The 16823-nt window shown below is 38.5% G+C and overlaps 3 long non-coding RNA genes across 3 annotated transcripts; 1 reads left to right on the top strand and 2 right to left on the bottom strand.

The window, feature by feature from the left end:
- Positions 1-1006: 1006 nt before the first annotated feature.
- Positions 1007-4092, bottom strand: LOC124140165. Its single transcript, XR_006861889.2, has 5 exons — positions 3975-4092; positions 2487-2691; positions 1786-1872; positions 1514-1597; positions 1007-1138 (listed from the first exon to the last, which is right to left on the bottom strand). It is a non-coding gene; the product is annotated as an uncharacterized LOC124140165 (long non-coding RNA).
- On the top strand, positions 4088-10212 carry LOC125383466. The gene is made up of 3 exons (XR_007222753.1): positions 4088-4188; positions 7077-7192; positions 10134-10212. It is a non-coding gene; the product is annotated as an uncharacterized LOC125383466 (long non-coding RNA).
- Positions 7861-11639, bottom strand: LOC124140183. Its single transcript, XR_007222752.1, has 3 exons — positions 10863-11639; positions 10171-10244; positions 7861-8048 (listed from the first exon to the last, which is right to left on the bottom strand). It is a non-coding gene; the product is annotated as an uncharacterized LOC124140183 (long non-coding RNA).
- Between the last annotated feature and the right edge of the window lie 5184 nt (positions 11640-16823).

Raw genomic sequence — 16823 nt, forward strand, 5'->3', positions numbered from 1 at the left:
GACCTGACAAGAGAACCTGTAACACAAGAACATGTGACCTGACAAGAGAACCTGTAACACAAGAACATGTGACCTGACAAGAGAACCTTAACACAAGAACATGTGACCTTACAAGAGAACCTGTAACACAAGAACATGTGACCTTACAAGAGAACCTGTAACACAAGAACATGTGAGCCTTAACAGCACAAGAACATTTAACATGTGAACCTATATTGATTGATCTATTACACCAATATGAAGAGTGTTTAACATGTGAAAACACAGTGTGACAGTTTAATGTCATGGAGAGGACGAAAGTGACCCAGCTTCTACATGTTTGAAAACTTTTTAAGACCAATGAGCACAAGCGCAGTGGATCATAATGACCCAGAATTCTCATCCATTATTTTGAAAATTATCTCAAACACGAAATCACAAGAAATATCTACATCCCATTGTATATATCAGGTTCACATAAGCAAAATGCCAAACGTCAACCTTTAAAAGTCAGATATTTTACTGACTCCATTGCTCTCTATAGATCTCGACACCTCAAGCTCTATAGGAGCTCACACTGGGTGAAAACTGAACGAACTCTTATCACGAAAATCACCAAAATGTCAAAATGAAGGCTGGGCTGGTTTTGAACCAATCACATACCAGCATTCTTAAATAATTCAGCTTTACTGCTTCACCAACTCAGTCCTCTCCAACAATTGACAAATTTATTCCAGACTGTACACACTTTTGGGTGTAGATACGACAGGGAGTAAAAGAACCACAACACAGTATGGTCATTATTAGTCTCCATTCGGAACTACCTGTTTACATTCCTTTTCACTCGCCTGTACCAAGAACTTAGAATGCTGATTGGCAGGATAGAGAGTTCACCTTACATGCATTCCTATGGACACCTTTGACTGACGTTAATGGACAAGGGTATCAAATCTAGCAAAAGATCTGATTTAAGAGATTAAGAAAAAGTTTTTCAATTGAAGAAACAAGCCATACCCTCTCCAGCCGGTCTATGTTCTGCATGAGGAATCAGTAGGCATTGTACCAGGGCAGGAAGACATCCTTGAGGACATCCCTCACACCAGCCTCCTTGAAGCGCAGGTTCTCGGCCCTCACAGACGGGGAGTTGATCAGGTACAGTCTGAAATAATTGTTATGCCAAGTCACGTGATTTTGTATCCATCAGTGTCAAGAACCCACTCCAATGTAGACCAGTTTGTGTGATCAGCATCAAATACCCTGCCTGATTTATCTAATGGCATTAGTAGTTTGTTACAAATAAAAAACAACTTTAATCAATAATATAATAAAGTAAAACCCTCCCATCCCAGAATCTTTCAAATCTGACTACCTTTATAATATATGACTAGGAGCCATTCTACAAAGACATCTTAGTGCTACTTCAAGTGTAATACTTCAACTCCGCTTCATTGCACCAAGATCACCTTGTTGAAAGAGCCCTTGTTTTGAAAATTGTTACTTTGCCAACCACGACACGTCCATCAGTTCAACCAACCTGAGTGCATCTGCACCAAACTTGTTGACGATCTCTATGGGGTCGGGGTAGTTCTTCTTCCTCTTGCTCATCTTCTGTCCATCTCTGTGACATAGACATCATACAAACACAATTAAAACTTTATAATTCGTCACTGTAAAAACACTAGCAGCTGAAAGACCAGCCTTCGAAATTCATGCTGGTTCAGTGGCCCCAGACTACTAAATTGTGCTATGGACAACAAAGATTCCAGTTTACTTGCCATTTAAGGTGATGATAATTTTAAAACTTACTCTGCCAGAACCAGTCCGTTGACAACCAGGTTCTTGAAGGGCGGCTTCCCAAACAGCAGTGTGGACAGTACCAGCAGTGTGTAGAACCTGGGGCAGAATACTACAGTCTTCATACAGAACACAATTCTCTATACACAACACTACAGTCTTCATACAGAACACTAGTCTTCATACAGAGCACTAAAGTCTTCATACAGAACACAACAGTCTTCATACAGAACACTAAAGTCTTCATACAGAACACTAGTATCCATACAGAGCACTACAGTCTTCATACACAACACTAAAGTCTTCATACACAAGACTACAGTTTTCATAAACAACACTACAGTCTTCATACAAAACACTAGTCTTCATACAGAACACTACAGTCTTCATACAGAACACTAGTCTTCATACAGAACACTACAGTCTTCATACAGAACACTACATACAGTCTTCATACAGAACACTAGTCTTCATACAGAACACTACAGTCTTCATACAGAACACTACATACAGTCTTCATACACAACACTACAGTCTTCATACACAACACTATAGTCTTCATACAAGAACACTACAGTCTTCACACACAACACTACAGTCTTCATACAGAACACTACAGTCTTCATACAGAGCACAAAAGTCTCCATACAGATCAATAGAAAACATAGGAGACAAAGGTCACCTTTTCGAACCTGAATGGTACTAATACTCACCTCTATTACTGCGAAAACTACAATATTTCAAGGCTCTCAAGCCTTGCCCAATGTGTTTTGTCAGCCGCCATCTTGTTTTAGCAGACCATGTTTTATGGTGGGCGATAACGGTCCTTTAATTCCTTGGAAAGCAGAGCAAGAGCAGCGACACCAAGCAGGGGATCCGGGAAACATTCTATGGCCTTACGTGACACCAGCTGTTAATCTGGAGACAACAGATGTAATTACAGTTACTGTACATGTAGTATATTCACAAAGGCATTCAACAACATATTATTATATCATATGTACCTGCATAGGGCCTGTTGCATGTTAAAGTAGTGCAACCTATTCAACTGACTCTTTATGTATTGTAATGCATTGGTTAACATGATCATCAGATGGACACATTTTAAAAGTCACATCAAATGATTAAATATTTATAAATAAAAATAAATATTACTATATAGAACTTTTCAAATAATTTAAAAATAATAGTCTAGTCTGACCCTATAAATATGGGCAGATCTTTAATGTCCTTTCAATTAAATATGAAGCATTTGACGATTTATTCATTGTCCTGATTTTTTCATCAGTTGATCATATTTATAATGTTAATTCTTTGATTGAATCAAGACATAAGGGATCAACCATTTGGTATTCTGGTAGTAGGGCTGGGATTTTATTGAGAAAAATACATTGTCCCTGAAATATGCTTGAATAAAATATTCATGCTTCAAACTGTTTAAAAAAAAATTTGACTGCTACAAAGAATACATTGTTGCAAGAAGCATATAAAAACATGATTAGTCTCATAGTTGTAATTAAAAGAATATCTGGTATTTCAGCTGTAGCTGATAATATATTTTGTCCCCAAACACAATCCTAGACCCGACCACCATCCCCTACCCCACTCTCCCACCAATATCAAATGGTCCCTCAGTATGCTCAGGAATTTAATAATATACCCACGAAATTAGGGTACATGACCATATCTGACCATAAACATAGCCCAGTTCAAACGATTCCCGTTTCGTAATTATTGTCACGATAAAATATTTGCAGCTAAATATTTATTCGTGCTTTCATTGCCTTTAATTTTTTTGATGCGGGTATCATCAAAACTATTCACAAAATATTTTAGATATTATTTCGGTCAAAATTCAGTTTCATGTGTTAGCATTGACATTTTGGCCGTGTCATGTTGTTGCCTAGAAATGACAATTTCGTACAACCAGACACTATGACAAGCATATGAATTATGAATATAAGTGCATATGTAATAGTCCATGCAACAGATAGTTGACAACACGGCAGTTTCATACAGAATTTCTCAGAAACTTAAATTGTCTTGCGTAAGAACTTCATGATAATCTGTTCAGAAGGTAAGTTCATAAGAGATTCATCGCCCTCCATTTAAAACAAATCACTGCCGTGTCAATATTTGCACGAAATTAGTCAAAGAATACATTGACATCCCATAGCCGTTATGTTGGTACCAATACTTACCTCCATTACTTGGAAAACTACAATTTACCAGAGCTCACTAGCTTCGCCCAATGCATTTTGACAGCCGCCATCTTGTTGTAGCAGACGATGTGTCATGGTGGGCATATACCGGTCCTTTGATTGAAAAGCGGAACAAGTGCAGCGACACCAAGGGGAGGATCCGGGAACCAGTCTAGTGTGACTGGCAACAAAATACGACAAATTACGTCATAGGGTATGATCACGTGTTTGAAAAGTTTGTGGTACTGTATTCTAAAGGTAGGCCCTTGTCCCGGCATAATTGTCACAAATGACATCCCTTTGATCACGACTGGGAAATCTGTTATACCTTGAATACATGGTGCACCGTGAGCTCTCACGCGATGATTCCATGCACAGTTATTTTCTGTGTCGATACTAGACTGGGGTCCTGTCTACTAAAACTAGTATATCCCACTAAGCTTGCGTCGCGTACCAACAGTGGAACCAGTTTATATCGATACAAGACGATACACTAAAGTCTTGCTAAACTTACCACTCGTTTAATGACTCCAACTGTTTTGTCAGTTAAATATCGCAAAACGTGTTCAAGTTAACGTTTCAATTCGACTACTTAAAATAGCCGCTTCGAACATGTGTTTTACCTGTTTGAACCTGCCCGGTAATATTTCTAGTCAAGAGGTTTCTACGCGATTTGACTAAATATGGGTATCACATTGCGTATCTTATTGTGACCTAATATGTATCTAGATAGTATCGTATAGTGACCTTGCTGTATGACCCCTAGATCTATATTGTGGGTTCTACTGTACATTACTGTCCACAAAACACAGTGGTTTCCACACCACGATTATGACTAATGCTGAATAGCGAGTTGACAACAGATGGGGGTTAACAATCATTCCATACAAATGTACCCGGAACAAAATACCTTTTTTGTGTATTTCTGTTGTAACACGAGCCGTGTTTTTGCATTCCATCAAAATGACCGTGACCCTTTCCTGTCAAGGGCAAATAATTCATATAGAGAGTAGAGTGGTTTCCCTTTGACTACACAAGCTCTTTCCCAGCGCGTAACGCCTTCGTTACCCTCTCGGTAAAATCACTGCCCATTCATCGCCACTCGCCACTCGCCCCTCGCACTCTGTCTCATGTAGCGACGTGTGTGTGTGTGGCTGCTTGTACTAGTCCTGACTGATGCCGATTTATAGTACTAGCCCACTGAGATACCATACCGCAGTTTAACATGAATAGCCCATTCAGACACAGTATACTGACTTGGAGCCGACCAGTCCTTGTTTTAGCCCCTAAATACCGAGCGCCAGACAGGGTAACAACAAGTACCATCTTTTAACGCCTTTTGGTATGACGCGGCCAGGGATCGAACCCTAGACCTTCGCTCACCGATAAGGAATATTACTAACAGTAATGACAAAGTGAGCTTTTCAAGAAATATCCATTATGTTGGCGATATCATTGAGTTTTGATCACGTGGTGAATTCCTGATTTTGTCCACGCCTGGGATTTTGTATGGAGACTGGGTATTTTTTCAGCTACAGCTGCAAATCCAAAACTTTTTTAAAAGAAACCTATGAGCGTAAATATTTGGGGGTTTTAAAACACATCTTGGAACAATGTATTTTTTGTGGCAGACAATTTCTTTCTTTCCAAACAGTCTGAAGTAGGATTTTAAACGCATTTTCTGAGACAATTTCTTTATGACGATAAAAACGATCGGTGCCTAAGGTATGGACGCGAATCAGCGCCACAGTCTAAAAAGATTGATCATCTACGTAGGTCATACTTTCATCCCCGTATGGGATGTTATAATCGAACGTATCGTTTCTCAGACAGTGATATTGCCTGGTGAAGTTGCAATACCAGTTAGATACAAACATATATATTTTAAATTAAGGTGATTACTTAAATACTGTTAATTTATTTAAATGTTTGGAAGCATGTTGGTTGTTGTTTTCAACGTGTCAAACTATTACCGCTAAAAAGAATAAACACAAACTGCAGAATTGTACCTTCAGTGCTTTAAAGGGTAATGACGAGTATTGGTTTGATATAGGTTTATAGTTTGAGTGAGTCTAACCCCTTCATTTCACGGTTTACCTCTTAACCCTAATTTCCGTCATGGAGAAATCACGAGGATCAAAATATTCCCCCAGATTTAACCATGTTATGGTTAATATATAATTTCGCTTAAATTTTGAATAGTGGCCTATAGCTGTTTATTTGTTTGTAGTTTGGAGAACATTTTGTGCTCTCCTCTCTTTATTACGGTTGTAAAAGAGTGTGGCGTGTGTTATTCTCCAGTAACTTCGACATATTGAAATAAAGATTTACTTTATACAATGAGTAGATAATACCTCAGTTAAGACGGGTGAAACAAATTGGTCATTATTAATTAAATATTTATTATTCATTAATTAAGCCAGTGGTTATATATAACTGACCGCATCGATTAGTCGAGAAAATATTGATACATAGATGAAAGCAGTATCATCATCAGTATCATCTACGTAGATGATATTTTTGTTTAGACTGTGACGCTAATACCCTTCCATACTAAGGCCTTGTGCGATTACATTGCAGAATTTCTAACTAATTTTACGTGTAATCATGTTGACGTCTAATCACTGTGGTCTGATATATGTGTAAGAACATTACTTGGAATATTTTAATGAAGAATGAAACCCGTATCCTACACGTTTCTGCATGTGGTAAGAATGGTTATATTATGTATTGAATTCAAACTTTCTGAGATTCCAATTTTCTTTAGAACTATCAACTTGGTAGAATGTCTATTGATGATATTTTAATGGAAAATTGGCAATTATCTTTGTTAAATTAATACTGTTATAAGTTGTCTTCTTGATGTATTATTAATAATAATACCGTATTAATGTGAACAGTATTCTTGAACGTTTGAAACATATTGTACCAACTGCTATTATACCAGCATGCTTGAAAAAAAACAACTCCAACTTATTGAAATGTAGAATGGGCCAGTGGTCTTACATTACTGAAATACATCTATGTCTATGTCTATGAAATCGTCAACCTCTTCAACTTCAGCAATGTTAAAGATAAACATTTTAGCTCTTTCTTCACCAGAAGGGAGACACGGGTGACCCAGTCGTCTAGGTGCCGCAGTTCACTGTAGAGAAATGCATACCAGAAACCCAACATCGTGGGCTCCAATCCCAGATTCGTCCTGATCATATTTCCAGGTTTGTCAGCACCACACCCCAATCTCATTAAAATCAGATCTTAGTTCTCGCTACTGTAAACAAAGGTCTGGGGACATCCTATTGCGGGTCATAACAGAACGACCTTTCGCGAACTTTGACCAATGAAAGGACTAACAAGTCGACATAAGCCATTCAGAATGCAGCTTTCTCTAGCTATACGCAACTAGTTTCAAACAGACGACTACACTTTCAAAAAAAGGTTGACAAAGTTCTCGATTCGAAATGTGAAAACTTAACAAAAGAACATACTGGACTGTCTAACAGATGGCCTAGATTGTATGGCACTACTTCCTACGGACAATGCAAAGTCTCTTCCGTTCAAATGTTCATCTCAATGAAGCTGGGTGTTTATATAGTGACCTCTTTGTATTGTTTCCCTGCATTGAATTACAGATACACGTCCTTGACTGATTCAATCGTAAAGCCCGTAACTGTCGTTGGGAATATCCTGTGTTTAGCTTTTAGACTGGTCGATATTTTCTAGTGGATTAACTACGAAAATAAATGATTGCTGCTACTAGTTTATAAAGTGTGACAAAATAAATACCAGAGCTTGGAGACGAGGTTTCGCGAAAATACATCACAAAGATCTAAAAGTTGCGAACGTCGAAACTGTCGAAACACAGAAGGATCACACAACAATGAGGTAAGGTTCAATAACGAGTTTATTAATTAATCACTGAACTGAAAAATCTTGTACAATGTCCCGAGATCGCCAGACATGATACCGGCTGTCAACTGTACTGGAAACATCAGTCGCTCGTCATTGTCTGTCACATCGTGGCTCTGGAATCCGGTTTTTGTCTGTATCCCTCCCACGATTGATATATATGAACTGTTAAAATAATGAAATTGTACAATAAACTTTGAAACTTGAAAGTGTACGAAGTTGGCTGAAACCAGAACTGGATCCATGTAATGTAATGAATACATCCCGGAAGTCGCGTGACCCAGAATGAATGCCGAGGACGCCACATCTCCTAGAGCTGTCGAAATGCGATATAAGTAATTAAAGCATGGGAATACTTAATAATCATACAGGATCGACTCTAGAACGATCCCTGTAGACATTGGTAGGTAAAAGCCCTTGACTGTGACGGTCGGAATGACCTTGGACCCCCCGGATCAAAAAATCTGTAAACTGTTATATTTTATAGGGACGAGAAATCACATGCGACTTGTGATAACTGTAACTTGTATACTTGAATCATTACGATCTTGGAATATTTTGGTGAGGTAACAAAACATAATTATTGAAGCTTTTATCCATTTTTTAACTGATATTTTCCATCAATAATAGCTGTTCAGATTCACTCAGCAAGATTTTTGTTTACCAACAGGCATGATACGTGTTAGTTCAACGTTCACATTTCAACCTCGGGCTCTGTAAGAGATAACTGCAGCATGGAAAACATGAGTTATTTTAATTAGGAGTTCCGACCGTGTAACCATCCGATCCTCATTGTAATGATCTCTTAAATAACGACTGCTTGGCTGCAGCGACTGCTTGGCGTGGAGTCTTTGGGCGGGAGCTCGACCTCCTTCGAGGTTTTGATGGTTTGATTTTTCTGCGCTGACATAGTGAACAAATCCTTAAAAATCAAGCAACATTTCATCTACCCAATCCCCATTTTGACAAACTCTTAAAATAACGATAGGTTAGTTGAAACGACAATTTGGCATGGGCCGCCTATGAAGCCATCTCTCGCTTTCAGTTTTCATAACAAGGAATGCAGAAAACATGAATGTACAAGACACGTTCTTCTAGCAACAGCGTTTATCACATACATTTTAAGCAGAATATTATATAAATTTTAATTCATGTATGAAACAAAGTGTATGTTATCAAAAATAGTCCAAAATAGTCCAAATGGTTCATCCGAAAGGTCCTAAAACTAGTAGTTCACACAACATTGGCACAGCAAACAATTCCAAAGTCTATCTCTCCGTGAAGAAACTCTGGAACATGTATTTCACACAGGACACAAGGACGGCCGAGCACGACTGGGGCTGCTTGGATTCTTCACCAAGATCTATCTCCACAACTTGAGGGCGGGCTCTGGGGGCGGGGAGGGAGGTCTGGGGGTCGGGCTGGGATGAGAGGGGGTTGACGGTGATGGTGAAGACACTGGGGCGCTTATAGAGAGGAAATAGATGTCCTTAAATAATTGAAATCAGTATCAATCCACAGTTTAGCGTGTATGAAACAAACATGAAAAGGTCGACCATTTTGCACCTACTTTATCTGGATATTTAAACATATAGCAAGTGAAGATACATGTATACCGCCTACCGACTAACACAGAGAAATGCGACAAAAACATTTCTATAATCACAGAAAATCTGTATTTGTACGATTGCGACAGTATCATGAGAGTCAGAGCACGATTTAGGAATTAGATATGGCTTGCACCTGATGCAAGTTGACATCTCAACCATTTTTCACTAGACTTAACCGATTGCACTCCTAACAGAACCTATTCACTGACAAGATCACTTTGAATGGAATCACTTATACATCCCACATATTCATTTGCATTCTTGTTTTTATCATAAGACTTACCTGATAAGATTCATGACGAAAAGCACAAAGGACAATGTCAAATTACTCAAAACACTGGGAATGTGATGTAGTATGGTACAAAAAGTGTATTGAGTTCAAAGATGTAAGTATAAAGCTTTTTTAGTAAGTCAGTAACAAAGTTGTAAAATTTTGACATGCACTGGGTGCAAGTATAGATAAAAAATATAGACTGCATTTTTCAATATCAGGTGGCACTTGTGCCCCTTTTTTGTTAAATCGAGCCCTGGTCATGAGCATGTGTTTTTCAATCACTAACAAATAGTGGTGATAACTGTTGTTTGTGAAAAGGTCATATATAGGGAAACGGAAGTTATTTTAGACTTTTTTTTCTAATAGGACACATTCAAACAACTTGAACCTAACGATGACCTACAGGATCAGGGACAGGAAGAGTCTTTTGGGAGACGGGGGCCTGGTAGGTCCTAAACCTGTGAAGATCATCCTGAGCTATAATGGAATAAATGAAATAATAAAACATCATCATCCATCCTCATTGTGTAGACTATAACATAGACTTTGGTTATTGAAACATGATTCCTGTGTGTTTTTTAAGGAGATTAAGCAAATTATGCCAACGTTGCAGGGTTCTGTGCCAGGAAGTTTGGTTTAGGTAAAATGGTCACTGGACATTTTGGGACAAGAGAGACCTATACTTCACAAGTCCCTCCCCTTGACACCACATATGAAAACATACACAAATCATGTTTCACTTTCTGGATCCCATTGCCATGGGAAGGAAAGGGGAAACATAGATCTATTGTTACTTTGATCATATATCATGATACTTTGACAGTGATTATTTTAATAACCGCCATACAAATTCACTTCACAAAAGATCAACTGTAAAACACAAAGTACATAAACATATACGAGGGACCGGCGACGTACATGAAATGTCCCATCTGCTAATGAGTATGTCTGTCATTTTCTTTCACTTTTATTCTTACCAAATGTTTACGACAGATTCAAGTTGGGAATACAATCCGTCAAAAGGTATCAATGTGTAAGCTTTGAAATCAAGATAAAAAGCAAACATCGGTAAACACTGAAAACACTGTTAGATACCTTGATGATAAACCAAAGCAACAGTGGCATACATCGTGAAGAACGTGCGATACGTGCGGGATAAAGAGCAAAATGTAAACACAGACGTGGAAACAAAGTGCAGCAGCAACAACCAAAATGGCGTCGTTTGTGAATAACGGAAGTAGCAACGGTCTCCATGGGGATGCATCAGCGATCACCGCTTCTCGCTGCTTTCCGTAAACTGCCCCTTTCCGTAACCTTCTTGTGCTGGAATAATTGTCACAAATGATATCCTTTACCGGAATGACAAGATTGATCACGACTGGGAAATCTGTCATACCTTGAATACATGGTGCACCGTTAGTTTTCATGCGACGATACGATACACGAAACGTTATATTCTGTGTCGATACTAGACTGGGGTCCTGTCTACCAAAACTAAACTTGCGTCGCGTACCAACAGTGGAACAAGGTTTATATCGATACAAGACACACTAAGCTGGGCCCCGTTTCAAATATCACAATGTAGCTTGGCGCAAGTTGACGACGCTCAAAGGAATCAGCTTAGACGATACACTGTCTTGCTAAACTTACCACTCGTTTAATAACTCCCAGTGTTTTTTGCCAGTTAAGTATCGCAGATGTTTTGAAGTTAGGCTTTAAAGTTCACTCACAAACATAGCGGCTTCGAACATGTGTCTGCTGCAACTGTTACCTTTTGAGCTTGCTCTGAAATATCGAGTTTCCACGCGATTTGACCTAAATATTGGTATCGCGATACGTATCGTATCGTGACCTAATACGTATCGTGATACGTATCGTAAAGTGACCTTGCTGTATCGTTTGACCCCTATATTATTGTTTCTACTGTATATATTTCTGGGAACAAAACCTTGCATGTCCAAACAACGATTATGACTAATGTCTAACAACACAACGAGTTGACAACAGATGAGGGGTTAACAATCATTCCATACAAAATGTACCTGGAACAAGATACCTTTTTTGTGTATTTCTGTTGTAACACGAGCAGTGTTTTTGCATTCCATCACAATGACCGTGACCTTTTCCTGTCAAGGGCAATTAATTCATATAGAGAGCAGAGTGGTTTCCCTTTGACTACGAGTACACAAGCTCCTTCCCAGCGCGTAGCGCCTTCGTTACCCTCTCGGTAAAATCACTGCCCATTCATCGCCACTCGCCCCTTTCCGTAACCTGCAATTCGGTTTGTCCCGGAATTACACGAGATGGTCTAGGGTGATCACTGTAGCCACACTCCGTCGCAGTGGTGACTCAGCATAACACCACTGCCACAGGCTAATTTGCATATCACGTGACCGGACTTTTCTCTTGTTTGTAAACAAACGCGCTTTTTCAGAAATCAGTATAGAACAGACTAATGCAAGTATTTGGGGGCGCTTCACATATTGTTTTGCATAACTATATAGATATGCTACTACAACTGCGACAGTGAGTTGCATGACAATATATATTTATGCATCAAAGTGACCGTGTCGCTAGCTCTCCGTTGGGCTTCGATGACAGCACGTGGAGCCGTACAACCAATGTAAACATAGGATAACTACGCAAAAACAAGTAGATTTTTACGTATTTGCATACTTTCTCAATGAAAGTTAACCATTCTTTGACATTTGTTTATGAAAATGTGTAGACTTGTCAAACATGAAACGGATGAAAAGCATATGCAATATCTTGAATGGACTGTGAAAGATGTGACGAATCGTCACATGGCGCTGGCCTGTGGCAGAGGTACTATGCTAGCTGGCTGCCGGCCGCATGGAACTCTGGGTAGGAGAGTGCACTGTAGCCAGTGTGGAAGCGGCCATTACAAGAGTATTGAAATTTGGCCCCTAACCTCAAATGTAGTCATTTATATTTTGGTTAATGTCTTTGGGAATGCCACCATGGTGAATTTTGACATTTTGACTGACCAGATTTCCCAGATGAATTTAACTCTAGGACAAACGTAGGACAATATCTGAATAGCAAAATACACTTTAAGCACAATATTGGTGTGCATACTGTAATGTCTAGTAATGAAGACACGTGGCTGGCACTTTATTTAGGAGTGCTTCACAACATATATTACATCCCTCTTTTTCTGACAAACACACGTTTTTAACAGTCCAGTACTGAAATTAATATATACTTAAATGCAACAGTAAACCGATGATAATGAATTGCAATAAATGCAATATTAAAATGCCACTGCTCAGTAACTTGTTTGTTGTTATTCACTGTTTTAAAGTCTTTCTCAAAGTCTTTGAGCACACTTCATAGACCATTCTTAGCCAATATGCGTGACCTCGAGGTCAAATCGAAAACGAGGCTAACGTAGGCAGTCACTCCCTGGAAATGGCGACCTCGAAAAGGAAAGATTACTGCTGTGTGCCGTTGTGTAGAAGTGATGCCCACGGGGACTTTACAGGATAAGACCGTACGAAGGCAGTGTTTGGCGAAAATACGCAGAGATCCTGGAAAGTCATTCACAGTAAGTACTTACTAGGCCTATTAATGATACCGTATTTCCTCTATTAGACGCCCGGGCTTCTATTTATTTCGGAATAGCCTTTGACCCGGCGTCAATTAGAGGCCCGGCGTCTATTGGAGGCCCGGCCTCTATTAATACCCCCATTTCACTATGACCACGAATGTCCCGAATCGTCACGAAATGGAGATATTTTGTGTTCGTAGATATCCGTAGATATACCTTAATCAATTCTCGAAGTCCGTACTTGAATCGTGACACTCTATACGAGTTGCACTCGTGACATATCGGATCGAGGACCGTTTTCCGACACACGTGGAATTACCGGAAGAGAAAGGGAGTCCTCATTATGTAATTTAGGTCCCAAAAAGGGATCATTAATTGTATCATTTGATTGACCCGGCGTCTATTAGAGGCCCGGCTTCTATTTTTTGCACTGAACAATTGACCCGGCTTCTATTAGAGGCCGGCGTCTAATAGAGGAAATACGGTATGTCACATAGGCATCGCGAAACATATTCAAACTGTTCAATGTCCAAGATCAAAATGACATTCATCCACCCAAAGACATGTTATTTTATATAGTCTATAAGCTGACATAAAACATAATGAAATTCGTTTTTCAGTAGTTTGCCAACATGTCATACAAGTAAATGTGGAGAAATGCCTATTCTGACGAGTATGTGTAGGTGGTCTAGACCTGTGTAATGTTTAGGCCAGTGTTGGTAGAAAAATCCTATTTGTGTTAGGCCAAGTGAACTGTAAGTACTAGGTACGCCTAGTAGCTACATAGACATTTAAGCCTTTGGTAAATATAAAATAAGATGCGAGATAACATGGATTTTCGAATGTATTACTGTCACCAACTTCTAACCATTTGTAATTTATGTAAGTGGACAGAATTAGAAAATTAATCAGGAGTTTGTAAAGGGAGTGAGGAAAGGAGGCTGAAATGGCTCAGAACTTTACAAAAAGCCTAGACCTAATAAATGTTTTTTATTGAATTGAAGGTTTTATATTAACTTAATTAAGTATAGTTTGTATAATAGTAAAGGACATTATTTCCAGGCCTCAAAGTTTATTTTTTTACCAAGTGGCTACAAACATTTTTTTCCAGGTAGCCAGTTGTAAAATCAAGAAGTCAAGCCAATATTGTAGGTAGCCAAAAACATGTGAAATTATCTTTTATCAAATAACTATTTTAATATGTACAAGTCATAGCACTAGTCTTGGAATTGTATATTAGTGGAAACTGTACTTGATTTTTGTTATTGGTGACTCAAACCATGATGCAATTTATGAAACAAGACTATTTAGGTGTATCCTTGCTTATCAAACTAAAATAAAATACTAATTCCATTAATATTTATGTATTTCTGTTCATAGTCGACTATAGAGGAATTATACATAAGAACAATTACCAGCAGACATGTTTTCCACAATCAGCTTTAAGTTATTTTTTTTAACTTCAAATGTGAAGCAATAGAATTTAGTTGCCACAATATATTTTTCAAGGTAGTCATTTGGCTACCTCTGCATTTTAGACAGAAGAAATTTGAAATTTAGGTCGAATTTGCGACCGTTTAGTCGCAACTTTGAGGCCTGATATATCTACATATTGAAGACATTGATATTTTCACTAGATACATCTATAACATGTGTTTACTATCTTATATTTTTATTCAAAGATAACCACAAACACAGTTGTGTGCAGCAATCATTTCATGAAGGATGACTTCAAATGGACACCTAACAGTACGACTCTGTAGCCAGGTGCTGTTCCCTCAGTGTTTCAGCGGACTGTGAACAGTGGGGCTGCTGGCAGGAAGCCACCCTCTTGGAGACACTCATGCCATAGAGGTAAGGAAATGTTAATTGTAACCAGTCTGTATATCAGTGAAATAAGATTTGCTGCAAGTCTTCGTAATATTTCAAGTACATATGACACACATGTAGGTAATAAAAAAACTTTACTAAATACCCTATAATGACACTGACCAGTGACCACTACTTCAGCAATATAGGAAATATCATAGGGCAAGAAAGTGACCATAACAGAAATATATTTACTTTTCAAATATGTATTTCAGATGATGTTGATCAAGAGATTCAGAAAATTTCACCACCTGAGGAAACTCCCACAAGGAACCCACCACAGTCACCATCAAAGATATAGTAAGAATGACAATCATATTAAATTAATTTTGCCTTATTTGTAATTCCAGAAACATATTTATTGTTATTTGTGTGTTTAAGAAGTAATAGTGATCCATCATAATTGGTGTGTTACAGTGAAGCAGAATGTGATACAACGGTCTCTGACCACAAGGCTACATAGACCAACTCAATGAAAAACTATGTGAACAAGAGAGGCAACTCAAGGAAAAGGATGACAAGATTGAAAAACTAAACAGACAACTTGAACTTGAAAAGTTCGGAGTTCGTAAATTCATGTATGATGATAAATTGCTGGAACATTACACAGGATTTCCATCATTTCAAACATTGCAAGCATTTATTTTATTTTATCAAATCTACAGCATCTAACATGAGAGGTATGTATTATCAAGGTGAATCCTGTCTTCCAAAACCAAACAATTCTCACTCTATTCCATTATTTGATGAGTTATTCATATTTCTTGTCAGAATTAAGCTGGGTTCAAGTGAAGTAGGTTTATCTGTTAGGTTCAATTGTCATGTCTCTACCATAAGCAGAAAGGCTTTGACTTGGTGCAGTTATCTCTATTTTGTTTTGGGTAGCATTAACATTTGGCCTCCTGCCTGAAGACTTCCGATTATTATACCCTAGAACTCGAGTCATCATTGACTGCACAGAAATGTATACCGAGAGACCCTCCTCTGTACATTTAGGTTCCCAAATGTATTCTCATTACAAGAGTAGGAATACATGGAAAGGCCTGGTGGGTATTGCTCCTCATGGGGCATTAACCTTTGTATCTGCCATGTTCTCAGGTTGTGTGTCTGACATTGAAATCACCAAACTGAGTGGACTGTTGGGATTGCTTGAGCCAGGAGATGTCATCATGGGTGACAAGGGTTTTCGTATAGGGAAGCTATTGGAAGGAACTGGTGTGTCAATAAATCAATTTCCAGTCATAGGATCCACAGTGAAAGGCATATCAAACGAGTAAAAGAGTACCATCTACTAAATGGTACAGTTCCCTTATTAATGGCTGGGTCAATAAATCATCTGTGGAGTGGAGTAAACTTACTAACTCTGTTTAGAAAGCCCCTTATAGCCAAGTGAGACAAGCAATATCCAGCATGTTACATCTCTTAGCCTTGAACATCAAATGTTGATATCTGATTGTTTTAACAACAGTTTCACCAACATTTTGTTCATGTGATATTGAGTAGCTGGTACATGTACACTTGTACTCATTGAATATCACCCCAAGTATGAGTAATACCTTGCCCAGGGGTACTTGCACAAAGAAAGGTAGACATATAAATGTAAATGAATTTCTTCT

The sequence above is a fragment of the Haliotis rufescens genome, unplaced genomic scaffold (genome assembly GCF_023055435.1).
Source record: "Haliotis rufescens isolate VD_foot unplaced genomic scaffold, xgHalRufe1.0.p SCAF_23, whole genome shotgun sequence".
NCBI classification, from domain to species: domain Eukaryota; kingdom Metazoa; phylum Mollusca; class Gastropoda; order Lepetellida; family Haliotidae; genus Haliotis; species Haliotis rufescens.